This window comes from Carcharodon carcharias, chromosome 7 (genome assembly GCF_017639515.1).
Source record: "Carcharodon carcharias isolate sCarCar2 chromosome 7, sCarCar2.pri, whole genome shotgun sequence".
In the NCBI taxonomy this organism is placed as follows: Eukaryota; Metazoa; Chordata; class Chondrichthyes; order Lamniformes; family Lamnidae; genus Carcharodon; species Carcharodon carcharias.
In genome coordinates, this window is record NC_054473.1 from 55,109,382 (window position 1) to 55,128,781 (window position 19,400).

A 19,400-nucleotide genomic window follows, 5' to 3' on the forward strand; every position below is an offset into this window, starting at 1 on the left:
ACCTCATCCAGTGATGGGATGAGGTTTGATATCCGGTTTAAAAAACTTTTAATGCAGTGTTTGTGTTCTTCACTAACATGTCCCATCTCGTGTGACATTTTCACATGAAGGGGACATGTTAATGATGTTTTAATTTTTCTACTTTTGGAGTTTTACAGAGTTTCAGTGATCTCCCTGAGGCAGCACTTTGCTTCAGGGAGATGTGTGTTCTTTTGCACGGATGCATGCGAAAGAGCGCACTCCAGCAGTTGGGGAATCCTCCGCCGCCGCTTGCACAGCTTCCCGTCGGGTGACACGCTGGGCGGGCCTTAATTGGTCCGCCCACTTAAAATGGGGGCGGGGCCCGTTTTGGCGGTGGCAATCAGCTGCCCACCCGCCGCTGAGTCAGTCGGGCCCGCCTATCCATCAAGGGCAAAAGTCTGCCCATGGTGTTTCTCTGAGCCAAACAGCTTCTGTAACTTTTAAAAGCAGGTATAAACATAGCTGCTTTAACCATGTGATGTACACAAGTCTGAAGCCCTTTCCCAAATAAGGTAGTGGGTTGGGCCAATACACATTCTGTGTTGTGGCCTTTCACACTTTTGAGTGTTTTGAGATGAGGGACCATCACAATACAATGAGACTCAATTTATGTTTGTCTAACACCCATTGAGTTTTGACGTCTCTGTTGCCCATGGAGAGGCAGGAAGATGAATCGGCTGGTATCATAGTGCTGTTTATTAACAGTTCACCCTTAAAAGGGCTTGTGAGTTTCACAAGTGGCTGGGATTGTTCATTTGTTGATGAGGTATTGGCTTGAGTTTTGGGGCTTGTATGGAGCTGATATTGCCAAATTCACATGATGTGTTGTCAGCCATCTTAAAAACTGTTGTGTCCATTTTAAAACTACTGTTTTAAAATTTGTAACATTTTCATGCCTCTACTGGGCATGACATTCACGTTCCTGGGATTTTAAAGCAATTTTTGAGGTTTTTTAAAAATATTCTCACTGAGAACCATGTATCTTTCAATTCATTTTTATAGAACCATAGTCATAAGTCACATTAAAATTTAAAATGTTCTGATTGTAGGTTCTTAAACATGCTGCTCTTGATGTGCATGAATGATGGCTAAATGAGTTGAAACTTAAATTTCATATTTTATTATGATAAGAATTATACTGATGTTGGTTCTGCACTTTCCTTGAGCCCTGATTGTTTAAGCTGATTTCCGCCATTTATGTCCATTTTACATTCAGGCCTGTGTCAAGTCAGATAACAAAGTAGCTTAGCCCTAATCTTAGAAGAGCCCTAACAGAAGAGTAAGTTTTCATTCCATCATTTGCACTGGATTTAGCGCAGGTTCCAGAGGTAAATTCATAATGTGCTAACTTATTGCATCTAGCCAGTCCCTGTGTGACTGCTTTTTATAGGAAGAAGGTATCTGTTGATGTGATAACCTGTGCACATTGTATATAAATGATCTTTTACTTTTATGCTTAGCTGAACCTGAAAAATAAAAGCGAGTCTGAAAGATGAAAATGCTGTAGTAATGAAGACTGAGGCTTCTTTAATTTATTTAATCAGATTGGGCTCCTATTCTGTAGAAGAATAATAACTGCATATTTATATGAATAATTATCCTCAAGAAAAATATTTTAATTTTCATCCCAAGGTAAAGTATTCTTTTCAAATTGCACTTAGGCCTGTCATCTCATTTTACATCAAAATGTCAGTCTAGGCAGATGGTTGGTGCTTTGGTAAAAAGGACATTATCTACATTCAGAGAATACCTGCTATTATACTGTGTAACAGTAGACTATGGCTGGTATTGTTGACTTAGTACACCAACATAAGAAACTCCTTGATCCAATTCCTATTTGTTTCTATGCCAACTCAAGTAAACAGTCATGAAGGCCTATGTGACTGTTTTTTTTGGCTAGATAAAAATCTAAGCTGTTTGATCTAGCTCACAATCAAGGTTTTGAAGTTATTTAAGAAGAGCCTATTTGGAAACTGTTACGACCCTAAGCAACTGCAACAGAAGTGTGATAACAATGAAGCTATTATCTATTCTCCATTGTCCACTTAAAGCAGTGCAGCAGATGGAAAAATGAAATCTCCGATAACTATCTAGGAGCAGATTGTCAAAAAAATGACGATTTGCGAGCACAGTCTAATGTGAAGAAAGGTACCAAATGGAAGACAGAGATACTAGTGTTAACGTATTAGACGTTTAGCAATAACTGTATTGTATGTTATTGCTTGGTTTGTATGGCTGTATTATGTGTAATATGCTGTATCAGAACAATTATATTTTTGTTCACCCATCACATATTTAGAAATGGTTCAGAACTTTAGCACAAAGGGAAACATGTAGAGAAAGAACTTTTCTCTGGCAATATCAATTACTCTTTAATTTCTTTAAAACAATATGCTTAACCCTAGCAGGTTTCAGTGTAACTGGTGGCATTGTCTCATTTTTTCTGAGGAGATTTGAAACATTACTGATTTATGTTGGTGTTACACTAAATATCGATTCGGGCAAATTTTCTCAACATCGCAACCCCAGGACTGTCCGCTGAAAATCCTCTGCCACTTATTCACATAGTTCCGCCTCCAACAAAAAACAGCTCGTACGACTTTCCTTGATTTATGCAAATAATTTGCTGGCGTAATTTACAACCAAGAATGTGGATGCAGTATAGCCCAAACTCCCCTGATGTTGATATAACTGAGATTTTTTGGAGTTACATAGAAATTTACTTCATCATGTAAAATATTATTCTTACCGAGACTTGCATGATACTTAAAGAGATACCCAGCTCAGCGCAAACAAAATCTTTCAGGAATAAAATAAATGCTGGAAAAACTCACCAGGTCAGGTGGCATCTGTGATGAGAAACAGAGTTAATGGCCAGAATTTTCCCGTCAGCGAGTTGGGGGTGGGGCCCACTCGCTGACGTGAAAATGCCCCCCTGACATCATCCTGCCCCATTTAAATATTCAGGAAGGTGGGCAGACAGCGAAATCAGCTGTCCGTCCGCTGACCTATCAATGGCCAATTGAGGCCATTGACAGGGTAGTTAACCCAATTAAAGGCCCTGCCCATCCAACCTTAAGGTTGGTGGGCAGGCCAGGAGCCCCAGCGGGCTTCAGAAAAAACATGAAACCTCATCCACTGGCGGGATGAGGTTTCATGTCTGTTTTTAAAAAGTTTAATAAAGTTTTAGTCATATTTATGAACATGTCCCATCTCGTGTGGACATTGTCACATGAGGGAGACATGTTAATAATTTTTTTATTTTTCTATTTTTGATGTTTATAAAGCTTTCACCGATCTCCCTGAGGCAGCACTTAGTCTCAGGGAGATGTGCGCTCTTTCGCATGCATGACAGTTGGGAAATCCCTCCTCGCCCCTGCACAGGAAGCGCATAGGGCTCCCCATAGGGCAGTCTGCTGGGCAGGCCAACTCAAAATGGCAGCGGGCCCCATTTCGGCGGTGCTCGTCAAGGGCAAAATTCTGCCCAATTTTTCAGGTGGAGATGACTTTTCATGTTCTGATGAAAGTTCACCTCGACCTGAAATATTTGGCACAATCATCTCAGATTTACACTAAGTCCAGTAGCAGTGGGACAAAAGACGTTTTCCCCACTGGCCACAATGGTGGCCTTTTGCATTATATTGTTCCACTCCCAGTGCATTCCACCTCATTAATTATGTATTTATGGGGAACACGCTGGCTCGCTGACGGGCTGGCTTGGATTTGCCCGCCACGCAGTTACTGGACCTTAAGTTGGGGGGTGTTGGTGGAGGGCAGGGGGGGGAGGGTCGGCCAATGTTAAAAGGGGGCTGCTGATGGAGGCAACCACCCCCCTCCCCCATCCTTTCCCATCCAAGGCTAGAACCTAATTATTTTCGGGCTTCCCCCATACCCTGGAACTCCTCCCACCTGCTTAGAAATTGAGGCTGGGTGAGAAATGGCCCTTAAGTGGTCAATAATAGGCCACATAAGAGCCTTAATTAGGGCAATAGCGGGCCGGCCATCCTAGGCCACACCCACCCCAGTGTAAAATTGCTGAGAGCTTAGGTTGGGTGGGAAGTCCATCCGAGGAATTTGATGATCGCCCTCCCTGCTTACAAACCCAGCAGCAGGAGAGCGTAAAATTCTGCTCCTCTGTATCTCTGTATTCAATTAAATCAGTGTTTTAAGTGTGTAAGCCCGTCTATATATTTGGATATGCAGTAACATAAACTTCAAAATGAAAATATTGTTTACAGATTATTAACATTATGTACAGGGATGTATGTAGGTCACAATTAAGACATTTAATAGAAGCATTTATGCACATATAGTGTTTAAGGTTTTGATAACTTCCCACACATAATACAGAGTTTCTATCAACTCTGAACAAAGTGTAAATGAGCTGCATGATAAAATCTCAATAGGGTGAGTTGATGAAGTAGCTTTAAGTTGTATTATACACAATAATGATACCCTGGCATTAAGGGTTTGTTAAGTTGTGAGTATATATTCAGTGGTGAAATCTTGTTACTGTTTCATTGTTGTACTTGTTGTAACTATAATATTTTCGTAGGTCTTTTGTTATAAGTTGATTATTTGATCAATTGCCCACAAGCAGACATTGAAATTTTTTTAGAGCAGCTTATGCTTCACTGAAGTGTCCCCCACACTTCCGGTGAAATTATAGCACCAAAACAGAACACCTTTGAGAAAATTTGCAATTGTCATCCTTTCTGGGAGATTTCAGACAGGTTCACTTTCTTCAGCAGCCAGTTGGAAAGTCTAAGGTACTACTTTGTACCAGGTTCATAAGATAGGGTACCTAATTTTCTACTGAACAAAACATGCCAGATGGCATGTAGAACGTATATTCACAGTTACCATTTAGCAGGCAAGTCTTCATTGTGAGTTGTTGAACAGTTTTCAACACTTCAATTCACAACCGTGGAGCTTGGATGCTGGGATCGTACCAGATCCCAGTAAAAGACACAAAGAGGTGAATTTGTCTTGGCAGTTATGTTAAATGGGCAGTAGTGAATTGGCAGGCTATTTTACACTCAGATGCTTGGAGTCAATGAAAGCAAAGAAAACTCCTAACTAACAATGAGGCAAATAAAACTGTGGAGCCAACTGCAGTGGTTTGAGAGCTGGGCGGCCAAGGGCAGAGGTACTAATGAACCTATGACTTAGGCCCATCCACACATTACACTGATGTCTAAAAAAGGAAAATTGTTGCTCTCCGGCTAAATCCTGAAAGTTAATGTTATCTTAACAATTTCAGGATTGAGTTAAAATTGAGTGTAGATCAGAATTGATTTGTGATTAGAAAGCTTAAATTCCAAATTGCGTATGCTTCTGGTTTAAGTAGAAAGTGTGACAGAGAGTCCTGGTTGAACAGGTATCGAGGAATGAGGGCATTTGGATTCAAATGCCATGAATACAAATGCCATGTTAGTCACAAATATATTCATAATAAAGAAAACTTACAATTTAAAGAGTTAGGATTAGTGGCCTATTTTATTTAAATATCCATGCTTCATAATCATAAAATAAAAATAATTTTCTGCCCTTTGGTAAAACCCAGTTACCTGTGGCGTTTTCATTCAATTATAGTTCTGAACATGACCAACAGGTGTCTCTGTTTTAACAGTGAACTTGGTCAGACTTCTGCAGTGTGTTCAAGTAGCAGATGGACAATTGTGACATATGGGCTGGATTCCCAACCGCTGAGATAATCTGGAAACTAGTAGCATGCTGGTAAACCTCGTAGAAAGGCCAGTGTAAAATTGATCAATTACCCACATAAAACATACTCCTCAAGGACCTCATGTATCAGCCAGGACATCTGTTACCATAATACAGGTTGCAAAATCAAGTGATGCCTTATTTAGTTTGAAGACATTAATTTTAGAGATAGTTAAGTAAAATGTTTTGAAGCTATAAATGATATCTATCTCAAACTGTACAATAGTAGTTCCATGTCCATCTGTTAAATATTACAGCATTTTTATTGTCCTTTGAGAGGGTCGTTAATTAGTGTTCAGTGGTGTCTGTGTATTTTATTCCTCATTATTTAGTGATCAAGAAGTGCTATTTTAGATTTTATGTTAAGTGGACACTTGCTTTGCCTTTTATATTCCCATCTGTCTTGTATTTTGCTTTGATTTTGCTGATAGAAAATTAAACTCAAAATATCTTTACAACTTATATTACAGGAACTTCTTTTTATGCATTAATATTCACTTACATGGTCAATAGTTGTGGCACTGTAATTAGAAAGAGAGTTTGCTTCAGCGCTATTATGATGTATTTAAATGAATAACTCCATCACTGTTGACCACCGCAGGATGTTGGCTGTATCACCAACCACAAAGTTAAAATTTTAGTTCAAAAAGGCCATTTGTAATAGTGTTAATGTTTTGAGTCCTTATTACTCTTCTTCAGAGTCATAAGGACTCGAAACGTTAACTAGTTTTTCCTCTCCATAAATGTTGTTAGACCTGCTGAGTCTTTCCAGCATTTTCTGGTTTCATTTCAGATTTCCAGCATCTGCAGTATCTTGCTTTTATCCACTTGTAATAGAGATGGGTCTCCTCTGCAGGAGGGCACTTCAGTGTCTATTTTAGTTTGCTGGCACATTTGACCTGGTATCATTCCATTGGTCAATTTGAAATAGTCCTGTGAAAGTTGTTCTGTGGATTTTCTTCCTTACTAAACACCGATTCTTTGTAATTGTCCACATGTTTATTTAATAATTTATTTATTGTGTACACTCATATTCATCTGGATTTTGGATTGTAGATTTTCTAATTTATAGTGAGCATATTAGTCAGAATATCACTGAAATTGAATAAAGAGAAATTATAGCAGTTAACATAGAATGCTGTTTTTTCCCATAATTTGTGATGAAACATGGTGGATGAAAGAAGCAACATTAATTTTCCTCACTTTAATTTATACTTAATGAGATTCATTAAATGAGAGGGAGGGTAGTTTAAATTGCAAACTTCTAATAAGTAGATGTTATGTTGGCAGCAATTGTCCTGTGAGTTTTTAAATAATTCAGTCTGAGATCTGTTGGTCCTCAATGCTATATATTTTCAACTCCCTCTGCTCCTCTATCTCTAATTTAACTCACCCTCAAGCTGCAAGGGTTCAATTTGCAAACTAGCTCCGCTGTCTCTAGAGGCCAAAGATGCAGCCTAAAGAGTCCTTTGCAATTTCACCTTATCATGCAGTTCAGCTACATACACAGCATTGCTACATGTTCACAATGTGATGCAATGTGCAAGTTGTGGTCCTAAAAAAACTTGAGAATGATGAGTTTTCCTATTCTTATGGAATGCTGGTCAAAGTGATAAGAGATGAAAAGAAAATGGAATATTGCTAGTCGTGCATTATTCTACTTGAGGTCTTGCTGTGCAGCCAGTGAGATGACATGCATCACATGTCCTATGTAAACTGCACACTTTATAATCTTTCTATTTCTGTGTTTTATTCCATTCAGACTTCTGCACAAAACATCCTAAAATTGATTACCTCAGAGTATAGTCTGAGTTTGTAACTGTGGTGATGGAATATCCTGAAATTCCCAAATCATTGTACTACTGTTCAGTGTATAATGGTTCGGGTGCTGCATTTGAAATCATTGTTCTCAAACTCAGACAAGCCTCTCAACCAAAAAAGGAATTTCTAGTGACTCTGATTTTGGAGATGAAAACCATAATGCTTTCACAAAGAACCATTTCAAATGACCATCATCTACATCTCCAAACTGTATACAGATGCTAAATGGGCATCATTGTCCTGCTATGATCGCCATATCTTTACCTTGTGATGATCCCCATGGGCAAACCATAAACCAAAATAACCATATTTACTGAATGACACCCAATGAAAAGATCACCAGCAAGATTCCACTTTTTGAATCTTTCACTTTAATGTGAATCAGAATCAATGCAAAATACGCATAAATCAACAGGCAATAAAAATATTAATTTCACTTTAGATAGTCAATGCATCTTACACAATCACAGACACTTGTCACTTGCTGCACAAATATGGCACTATGTAGCTACATAGTTCCACAATATGTACGCAGGTTAGGTTAGGAGTCCTATCTGACAGCAACTTTTACCTTCAAGTTTCAGAGATATGATTATCATCAGCAAGGCACACTTCTCCAAACCCTCTCTCCCTGAAGTCACTACAGTCCTGATGGTGTAAATTTCCAGAGTTCCCTTTCTACCAAACAACCAATAAAACCCCAGTTCACAGTTTGGCCACTTATAGGAAAATCCCCATCTCTTCAGTATCTCTGAGTTATTCAGCATTTTTCCAGGTTTTAGACCCTTTTAGCCATCTCACACATTGCCTCTAAGAAATCCTGTCTCTGTTTATGCCAAATAGTAAAAAGTCTTTTTCCTAGGAGGATTTGCTGCTTCTCCTCACAAGAATTCTCTGTGTTCCTCCCTCTATCTCTTTCTGCTTTCTCTTTGTGCCTGCATCTGTATGATTATCACCTTCATCCTCCAGCTCCTCTGCTTGTAATTCTCCTTTGTGTCTGCCAGCCACATAGTTTCTTTCTTAACTTCCATCCATTTGGTACTGCTTCCAGGTCAAGGGTCACCAGGTCACAAGGACTAGTATATCCTATTATGCAAGAAAATTACAATTGATCCCTTTAGAATTGATGCAAACTCTTAAAACTTTTCAAGCATCCTTAAAACAATTACTGATTCCGCAGACCTTTTAAATAAATTATAAATTTTCCTTATTGTATTGCTTTCAGGTTAAAGGTTGTCATAACCTTGTGTGCGTGATTTTAGTAAAATGCACTTTGAGGTAGTCTGAGGTAAAGAAACAACTTTCACTCATATAGTACCTTTTGGATGTTCATGATGTCCCAAAGCACTTCACAGCCTGTTAATTCCTTCTGAAATGGTGGCGTTGCTGTTTTATAGGTAAATGCAGCAGCTAAATTATGCGCAGCAAGGCCCCAGAAACAGCGAATGAGGCTAGACAATTTGTTTTGATGGTAGAAATTGAGAAGAATTTCCCTGTTCTTCTTTGAATAGTGCATTGACCTGGAGACAAACAAGACCTTGGCATTTCCATCAGTACAGCGCTTTATCAACACAACACTGAGGTATTAGTCTAAGTTCTGTGTTTGGATCCTGACATTAGGTTAACTGTGCCAAGCTGACACATGTGCTTATTGTGCAGGTAAGCAGCATTTGTATCTGAACCATGACAATGGGCTAAACTTGGAGCAATGTAGGCTAATAGACTGATGATAGTCATCTTAACGAATTGGCATGAATTATTATGAAGCTGCCATTACAAATCTTCTATATTAACTCTGAGGATGTTTCTGCTTTTATGAACTGACAGCCATTTTAAATTTTCACCTGATAAAAGAGAAAGACTAGCATTTATAGAGCACCTTTCACAGCCTTAGGATGTCGCAATTGGCATTACAGACTTTTTTGAAGTGTAGTCATGGTGTAATGTAATGTACAAAATTGAAACAAGTTGGGCAGAATTTAACAGGCGGTGGTGTTTGCTTCAGGAAGTCCTGCCTTAGTGAGCTGCCAGCCACCCTGACTGAGCAGCACCACTGGGAATGGTGGCAGCACCACTGGGAATGGTGGCAGTCCCATGAGCCTTAAGTGCCAGAGCCATGGAAGAGGTAAGTGTGAGGTTTGTTGCTGTAGTGGGGATGGGAGGGGTGAGGGGGTGGGAGGTGACTTGATGGATAAACTAGGGGGGTGGTGGGGAGAGACCATCTGGGGGGTGGGCGTGGAGGGAGCAGGACTTGGGGAGGGGGCTTGATTGGAAAAGGGGCCAGTGATGAATGGATCAACCCCCAACTTTCCCACCTGAGGCTTGAGCAGGCTAAACTGCCAGGCAGCCCCTCCTGCCGCCCCACCCCTCGCTACCACATCCTCCTTTATTTTTTATTTTATTTCCTCTTGACCTCCTCTTGCTGGCCTCAAAATTAAGGCCGGAGAGGAAGGGGCCTTTACGAGGCAATTAATTTGACACTTCAGGCCCTCAATTGGGGAGAGGGCAAGTGGGCTGCCCTAGGCCTTGCCCACCCCTGTAAAATTGCAGGCAGATTAAAGGGCTGGTAGGAGTGTGGCAGGAAGACCACCCAAGAAATTTACAGGCCCTGCCCACCTGCAAACCTGCTGGTGAATGCCTGTAAAATTCTGCCCATTAACATAAAGCAATGAAACAAATTGATCATCAATTTTAAATAAAATAAAGAACAAGCATTTTACTTTACCTTTTCCTCTCTCATCCTTTTGTCTCCTCCATTGAACTCTCTCCTATTTTAACTTGGATTTTTCTCATCTCTTTATTGTAACCCATTTATTAAAATAAATAACTCAAGTATAAATGTCTTAGATTATTTTATTTCTTCCTGGCCTCAGTGTTGGACATGGGTGCAATTTGGGGTGATGGTGGTGTAGTGGTAATATCACTGATCTAGTCATCCAGAGACAGAGGCTCTGGAGATATGGGTTTAAATCCCACCATGGCAGCTACTGGAATTTAAATTCAATTAATAAAATCTGGAATTGAAAGCTAGTCTCAGTAATGGTGACCATGAACCTATCATTGATTGTCATAAAAACCCATCTGCTTACTAATTCTGGTCCTATCCCTAGGAAGGAAATCTATAGCCTTTACCTGTACATGCGACTCCAGATCCACAGCAATATGGTTGAATCTTAACTGCCCTCTGAAATGCCTTGGTGAGCCACTCAGTTCAAGGGGAATTAGGGATGGGCAACAAATGCTGGGCCTTGCCAGGGAGGCCCACATCCCATCAAAGAATATAAAAACTTACAAAAATTGTAACTCGCTGATTATTGATTTGTGAACATGAAAAGAAATGTGCATTTAAAATGGCAAAGTGCACAATTTAACTGCTGTAATTTAAAATATGCATCCAGCGCTTAATAATGTAAAATGAAGTGGTGTTAAAAACGTTATGTTGAAATGGTGGGATATTGATAGCGTGAAAGTAATGGTTTGTAATTAATGTTGCCTTTAAAGATGTTTTAAAGCAATTTTAATTTAATAAAATAAAAGCATGCAACATAAGTCCATTGTAACCTCACAATTCTATTCAAATAATGAAATCAAAATACAACCTTAGTATTGGAATCCTTCTGGATTTATTCTGTTCAATAGAGTCCTGATCTTGGCAGAGCCCAGAGAGGGTTCTGTCTGCATTAATTACCCCCAATTCTATATTTTGAGCAGTCAGCATACTGAATATTGACACCACAAAAAGATGATCATATGTTAAATATCTAATCATTCAGCCATTATAATATTTTCATAAATTAAATAATTAACTGAATATTATTTCCCTTAACCTGCAATGCTGACATTCCAGCTGTTAATCTTCTTACATGTCATGTGTTACAGAATTGTTTCTTAAAATTGCTCTTTGCAAATTAGCTGCAGACACACTTCTTACATTTTCCTTTATATATTATTGTATTTTTATGGAAATTTTGACAATTTTAAAATAAGCAGGTCAATCAATACCTCTGTTAAAGTAATGCATTTTTTTTTCAGATGAATACAGTAAACATTTACATGCTAATATTCACATCATGGAATTCCAAAACCTTGAAGACCAGTGATAGCTGACATCAGCCTTCCCTCGAACTGACCAAAAAAGACACCACAAAACCTAATGATACTATTGTGTAAAATGTAAGTTGTTTACTTTTTAAGTGTAAGCTGGTACTTGAGAATGCAATGCAAAATTTGTACCAATGCCAAAATTGTAATATTGGAGGAATCAGGAATATATATTCTGGAAATATAGTCAGGAAAGTATATCAACCTTCAGTTTCAGTAATCGTGTCCGTCCTATAGTATCTAAACAAACATACCAAATAGAAGTGAAAGAATCATTAATAGAAGTATGTATGATATAAAATAAATGCTTTAAAATGAGTTAGTACATACAATTCAATAATTTGCTTTTGTAGAGGTTTTACTATTCTACAGATGTAAAATAAGCATGATATGTTTGAGCTGCATTCCAACAATCTGTGACAACATTTCAATCCTTCAGTGAATTAAAACTTTTTTCTTAATACCAAATATCTTATGTTCTATATTATTTTGTTTTGGAAAAATTTTGCATTTGTAAAGTAATAAAAATAGTCAAGCAGTTGATCGTGGGTACAAGATGCACAATTAAAAATGGTATGCAAGAACAAGAAAAATACAAATTTTAAATTGGGGCATTGAGTTTACAGTGACATTGGATTTCATTTTGTACTGAATGTGTTATTATGACAGCTTTAAATGGTTTTCACAACCTTTTTCATCGGCATCTTTTCGTAGTGAGGGGGGTTACTATTGCCCAGATTCCTAGTTTAGTGGTTGAATTAATGCACACAGGGGCTGAGGAAAATTATTGCAAATTTTTCATTTTTATGTACAGCCTATATAAATCTTGATCCAAGCATGATACTGATCTAAGCATAATATTTCTTTGAAAACTAGTTATGCATTTATCAGAATTCAATAGTGTATTATATCGGATACAAAAAGCTTAAGTGTTTAAACCTAAGAGATAAGCATGCATAATCTTTACTGATTTAAATAAAACGAATATCTTGCAAGATACCTCATGTTAAATTTAAATCCGAGATTTTAAGCATTTTGTTGTGAGTTGTAGCTTGTAACATTGATGTACTGCTGAATTATGTAAACCATATTAAATGCTTCTTGCTGTTTGCAGAGACATATAAAATAATCTGCACACAGTACATAAAAACAAAATTAAATTTTCATCATTCGTTTCACATTTGTCTCTTCAGGAAAACATTCAAGAAGACAGCTTACTGTATAAACAAGCATCGTGGTGAAGGATACAAGGCATATTGTTTTATTTTTCCAGAAGTGTGCGGTGTGCTCATAGACCCCTGCTGATGTGAGAGCATAAATTTACAGTTACTTTGGAAAATAAATGGGAGCTAAATTAAATCCATGAACAAAGCTACATTCAAATGCTTTGTTCATTTGTATTTATCAGTGGCTTGTTTGCCTATTTTCATTAGCAAAAGCAATTCTTCTGCTAACTGGGTGCCTCTATGGGCTGGTGATTTCTTTGAAGTGACAGTCTGTAAATATGCATAAAACTGGATGCAATTAGCTACTCTGTGGTTCATTGCAGTCTGATTTCCATTGGCAAGTTTACATACAGTGTTGATAAGCCACATTATCTAGGAAATTGGCTGCTGAAAACACCACCTCTGATTGCCAGCAAAGGTTCAAGATAACACAGTGCTGAAGGGAAATATAATTGAGGTTGAATATGTTAACCAAGGTGTCACATGCTTCTTGAAATGCTAATTTATCAAAAAGTTAGAATTTTTATTAATGCTTAGAATGTATTTATGCCACCTTAATGAACAGGATTTGGCAGCTTGAGACTCTGTCATTGTCATGCCTATGAATTTTAAGGTAATTCCTCATTAGGCAGAGTTGTATGAATATGTTTGTTCAGGGATTGAAATAAAAGATGCAATTTGTGAATTACAAATTGCATAAAATGCAGAACTATTCCTGCTGTCAAGCACAGCAATGACATATCAATAATGGGATAGGTTTTGAAAATGCTGTTAAATAAGAGCAACATTTGGGTGCATTTCACTTTTTAACAGGATGCGTGGGATTGTGGAAGCAGCCCTCCAGTGTTCATCTTGCATGCACTTTTTCAATATACACCATAGTGATGCTGTAGTAAAGCCTGATTTACCAAATAATCTCCTTTTGAAAATATATTCAAAATGTAGCCGTGTGCTCCTGTAACAATTCCTTCTCAGTTGTGCTCTACCTAATCTGGAGGGATTGGCAAATAAGTGTGGAATACATTTATTGCCCCATTTTTTATCCAAATCTCAGTAGGAACTAAATTTGTTGCTGCTCGTAATCAAATGGGACATGCATGCCAAGGACTGTTCTCAGAAAGGCCAAGAACCTTCCTAAATTGGTCCTTGGGCCTCATTATTATAGTTACAGTGAGCTGCAGGCACCAACTGGGAACTTCAGTGTAGCTTGTCGAACAAAGTTCGACCAATTTCAGCCAACTCAGGTGCCAGCAGAGGCCCACAGGTAAGCATGGGAGTTGGGGAGGTGATCAGGAGGAGGAAGAGGAGGTGAAGTGGTTGACAAGCAGACGAGTGTGGGCCTGCAGCGGCTGCAATCTTATAAGTGGGCTCCTGCTCTTTCTGGCCCTACATTAAGGTAAGCTTTAAAAAAAATGAAAAGTGTGCAACATAAGCTCTGATTAGTTCAAACAACTTTTTGGGATATGTCCAGAAATGGGCACAGAAACCTCAGTTCAATATTGAAATGAGGCCAGTGCTCATTTTAGATGACTCCATTGGCTGCCTAAAAAAAAACTGCCTTGCCGAATTTAGCAGTGGCTTGCTGCTACTTGCAGACAGTCCTCGGGCACGGGTACTAGGCCAAATAAGAATGATAATTGCATCCCTATTTAAACAATTTCAATACGAGCTTTGTCGTCTATTGCATAAATCATATAGAGTCCAGTTTAAGCAAGGAGATTGTTTTTCCCTGTGTTTTTTTTAAATCCCTACAGATTCCTGAAGATGATAGACAGCAAGTGTTGATGCTATCTGTTCAGAATCACAGCCAAGCTTGATACTTTCTTCACTTGACATCCATCCATGTGTATCCTCGTTAAATGGGATAATCAGGAACAGATATTCTGGCTGGATTTTTTTTATTTCCTGGTTCAGGGCACTCAGTCTTATTACATTGCCCATACTGCCACCCTGCCTGAAATCATTTGGATTCACCATCTTTCTCAGCAGATTCCATTCATTGAATCTACAAGCTTTCTGTTCCACACGCCTCTGTGTTACACTGGGCAGTGGACTTACTAAATGAGCTATCAGAATAGCTAGGTGATTGATTTTCAACACTTATTTTGTGCCAGTGTCATGCATGTATTCACATATCAAAGTCAATTGTAAAATACAAATTAAAGTACCAAGAACTTGCTTTTATATAGCATGTTTAACATAAAAATGTATTTGAGGAGGCAGTTCCGTCTATTTTTGTGATTTTTATTGCTGTGGTCAATGGCAGGGCTGAAACCAATGAAGATGATGGTATTCTCATGCCTAATCCTCACATCTACATTTCACCTCACTTTCATTCCACAGTCCTTTCTGATTTACAAGCTACATGTGGTGTAAACACAGCAGACCTTACTCTTTTGCCTTCTGCCTTTCAGATAATGAAGAAGTGCAACCGGCCAGGCATTGGACGCGCAGCAAGAAAACAATGATAATGAAAACAACGTCACTCAATTTCATGCTTGCAGCTTAGATATTAACACTGGATGTAATTTAGAGGAAGTGTAGAGGCGGGATCTCCACGTGATAAGACATCGATCACGAGTGGCCTGCAGCCAGGATGGGGGTAAAGATAGTGCATGAGCCAGCTCACTGGAGGGTGAGGTCTCACGGGCATTCCACTGCAGAGGACTCAAAGGGGCACTTTGATGTTTGGTATATTGGGAAGCCTGCCAGAAATCCTGCAGTCAATGTCACGGTGCATGGCATTGTCCAGCACCAACTTAGCACAGGGCTTTGCACGGAGCTTGGAGTCCAGCTTACAGGCATGCAAATGGTAGCCAATTCCATTCACACACTTGTGGACCCAACCATGATACATGCAAAGTCTGATGGCTAATGTTGCGGTTTCCATTGCAGCACAGGCAGAAGCCACCCAATGTTTTGTGTGCTGCAGTGGAAGCTCAGGCTGCTGTCATGCAAGGTCAGACTGTAGGTTAAACTGTGCAAAGGAGCTTGCAGGGTGCCCTAGTAGTGCATGAATCTGTCTTCCACACTGAAAGGCTGGTAGAAGCAGAAACCCTCAAAGTATTTAAAAATAAACAAGGATATACATTTGAAGTGCTATGACCCAGAGGGCTATGGACCCAGAGCTGGAAAGTGGGTTTAGGCTGTACAGCTCTTTTTTGTCTGGCATAGACATAATGGGCTGAATGGCCTCCTTCTGTGCCGTAAACTTTCTGTGTTTCTATTACTAGGATTACTGAGGCACAGTGCCAGGGGAGTGACAGTTGCGCCATCAAGCACAAACCTGTTGTCCTCTCTCAGGAAGGGAGCATTTGATCCCTCAGCACTACCACACTGCCATTGCCCTTGCTGATGCCTGTCAGACAGCCAGCCCAGACAGTTGCTGCCCATGTTGGGATGGTATCGTCTGCAGCTGGATCTCTTCAGCCCAAAACTGCTCAAAGTCATCATCCAAGATCATCCCCAGTCTCCTCCATTGAAAGTTAACAGTCTTCTATCAGCCATACTGCAGATATTGGGGTGGCACTGCATAGAGGACAGATAAGGCACATGTAAGACAGGCACAATAGGAATGCACAAGTATGATTACTTGTCTATTGTATGCAGTATGACAGGATTTAATTGATAAATTTAGTTTGAAGCATTTGTTTTGTGGTAGCTTTTCCATCTGCATTTTGGCAAGCAGGTATTGTGATGATCAGGATATAAGGTAGATAAGGTGTGTAACTGATGGTGAATGGGGAAATGGAATTATGGTTACTTGTATTGCACTTACATGAGTTCTTCATAGACAAACAGTTAGAAAGAGACTGGCTAGACTGGCTCCTTCCTATCACTTCCTCCTCCTCCTCATAATCCTACTCTTCAGCTGCTTGCCATATAGCTGATGGCACAGTCTGTCACTTCATAATACTGAGGCACCCCGCAGGCCCCATGAATCTTGACAGCTGCTCTGCCGAGCTCCTCCAGAATGGCTCAGGCAGCAGCACTGTTGTTTCAGTACACCAATAGAGTGCTGTATCGCATTTCATGGGCAGAATTTTGCCCTTGATGGGCGGGCGGGCCCCACCGGCTCGGTGGAGGGCGGACAGCTGACCCCCGCCGCTGAAACGGGGCCCGCAGCTCAGCGGCCTGCCTGACAGGAAGCGCTATGCAGGGGGAGGGAATTCCCAGTTGTCAAAGTGCCTTTTTTGCGCATGTGCACGAAAGAACACACTGCTCCCTGAGACTAAGCACTGTCTGAGGGAGATCAGTGACAGTGTGCAAAACTTAAAAAAATAGAAAAATAAAAATATTTTTAACCTGTCCCCCTCATGTGACAATGTCACACGAGATGGGACATGTTAATAAATATCACATTACATTTATTAAAGTTTTTATAAAGGAACATGAAACCTCATCCCGCTGGTGGATGAGGTTTCATGTATTTTCAGAAGCCCGCTGGGTCTCCTGGCCTGCCCGCCAGCCTTAAGGTTGGACAGGCAGGGCATTTAATTACTTTAATTACCTTGTTAATGGCCTCAATTGGCCATTGACAGGTCAGCAGGTGGACAGCTAATTTTGCTGTCCGCCCGCCTTCCTGAAAATTTAAAGGGACCGGGATGACATTGGGGGTTCCTCCCAACATCAGCCCACGTCATTTTCCTGTTGGTGAGCGGGCCCTGCCCCCAAATCACCGACGGGAAAGTTCTGGCCCATGTAGCAGCATGACCTTCATTAGACACATGATGCAAACGTGAGCATGGGTTGCTCACCAGAGCCATCAGCCATGTCATCAGTGGATAGCCCTTGCTGACAACAGTTACCTATTGGGTTGATAGGGTGGTTCAAATGCAGTTGGCTTAGCAGATTGCTGCAGATGAAGGCACCATCACTGCTACCAGGATACTGGCCACTGACCTAAATAATTCACTGCCTATGATTGCACACCAGCCTAATATTGAGGAATTGGATCCCTTTTGGTTCCAATACAGGGCAGTGTTGGTATGTGGCACCCATAAGCTGATGTATGTGCACCATGTGGAAGCCTGCAATCCCAATAAAGCTATATGTTCCCATCACCGTCTTTTACGTAAGTGAAAATGAAATGCAATTATTTCTCTTTGAACAGAGAGCATTTGTGACCTCCCTTATGCAACAGTGGCTGGCAAACTGCAGCACATATCACCTCCACAGTTTGAAAGACATCAGACACATTCATCACCCAGCACTACCTCACACATTGTTCCTCACTGAGGTTCAGTTGGAGAATTGCTCTTTGAACATTCTGGGCGGATATGGCCTCCTGCTGCGAGCCCTTCTCCCCGTCCTCCCTCTTCCTGTAGGTTGTCCTGCTCTGTGTGATCTCTGTTCATTCTTCAAGATATGATGTAGAATTCAACCAATAACTAACCTGTAAGTAGTTAATTATATTATGAAAATAGTATTGGTGGGAATTCCTTCCTTCTGCTGAATGCATATTCAGTTGTGCATGTTTAAGAGACAGTGCTAGTTGGAGTGTTGAGCTCCAAGCTGACACTGCTGTATCAAATCAGTGTTGCGTGCTGATTGACATCATGCTCTGCCTGCTTTGTATACTTTTGGTGGACGTTTATATTGTGTGCCACTGCCTTCACCATTTGGCGCCCAGTGTGATTCACCCCAGAAGTATGTGTGTGTAGATGTCATTTAGGACCTCTAAGGACATCTGCAACACCCCATAAAATGGACACAAATGATCCCAATTTATTGCCTGTGGTGTTTTGTATGAGACTTTAAACTGTGATTTGCCAATCATCTCAAGTGGGCATAAAAGATCCCATTCCTTTAATTGAAGATTAGCAGGGGCAATGCCTCAGTGCCCTGACCAATATTTATTCCTCAGCCGACATCATTAAAAGAGATTGTCTAGTTCAGATTTGCATTGCAGTTTGAAGAAGCGTAAAGTGCACAAATTGGATACCACAAGTTCTTCCATCATGTCAGTGACTACACTTCAAAAATACCTAATTATTCTAAAGCACTTTGAGATGTTCCCAGGTCATGAAAGGTGCTATATAATCGCATCTGCTTTTTAAAAATTTTGCTATCCATTTCTATGTTAGTTTTGGTGGGTGGTATAATACGAATAAAAGGGAAAGAAAAAGTTTTTAAAAAACCTTCAATTTAAAAAAAGAAATCTTTAATAATAATAAGAATATGAAGGATACAATTTCATGCTTGTAAAAGTTAATTTTCAGTGCCAGAAAGGTTATTTGGCAGTAATTACAACTTATCACAGCATTAAAATTTCACTTACACCAGAATGGAAAAGCTCTGTCTTTTTCTGGTGACTTTAGTAAGTATCGAATGGGTGTGTACTGTAACTTCACGCATTTCATGCCTTTCACTGATGAGTTGCTCAGTGAAACTTTTGGACATGCAGCACAACTTGGACAGCAACTTACTGATTTTTGTACTTAGCTGCATATGTGTGGTCGCTGTAAGTTGCTGCCCAAATTTGCTCTTTAAAAGTCGTCAGCA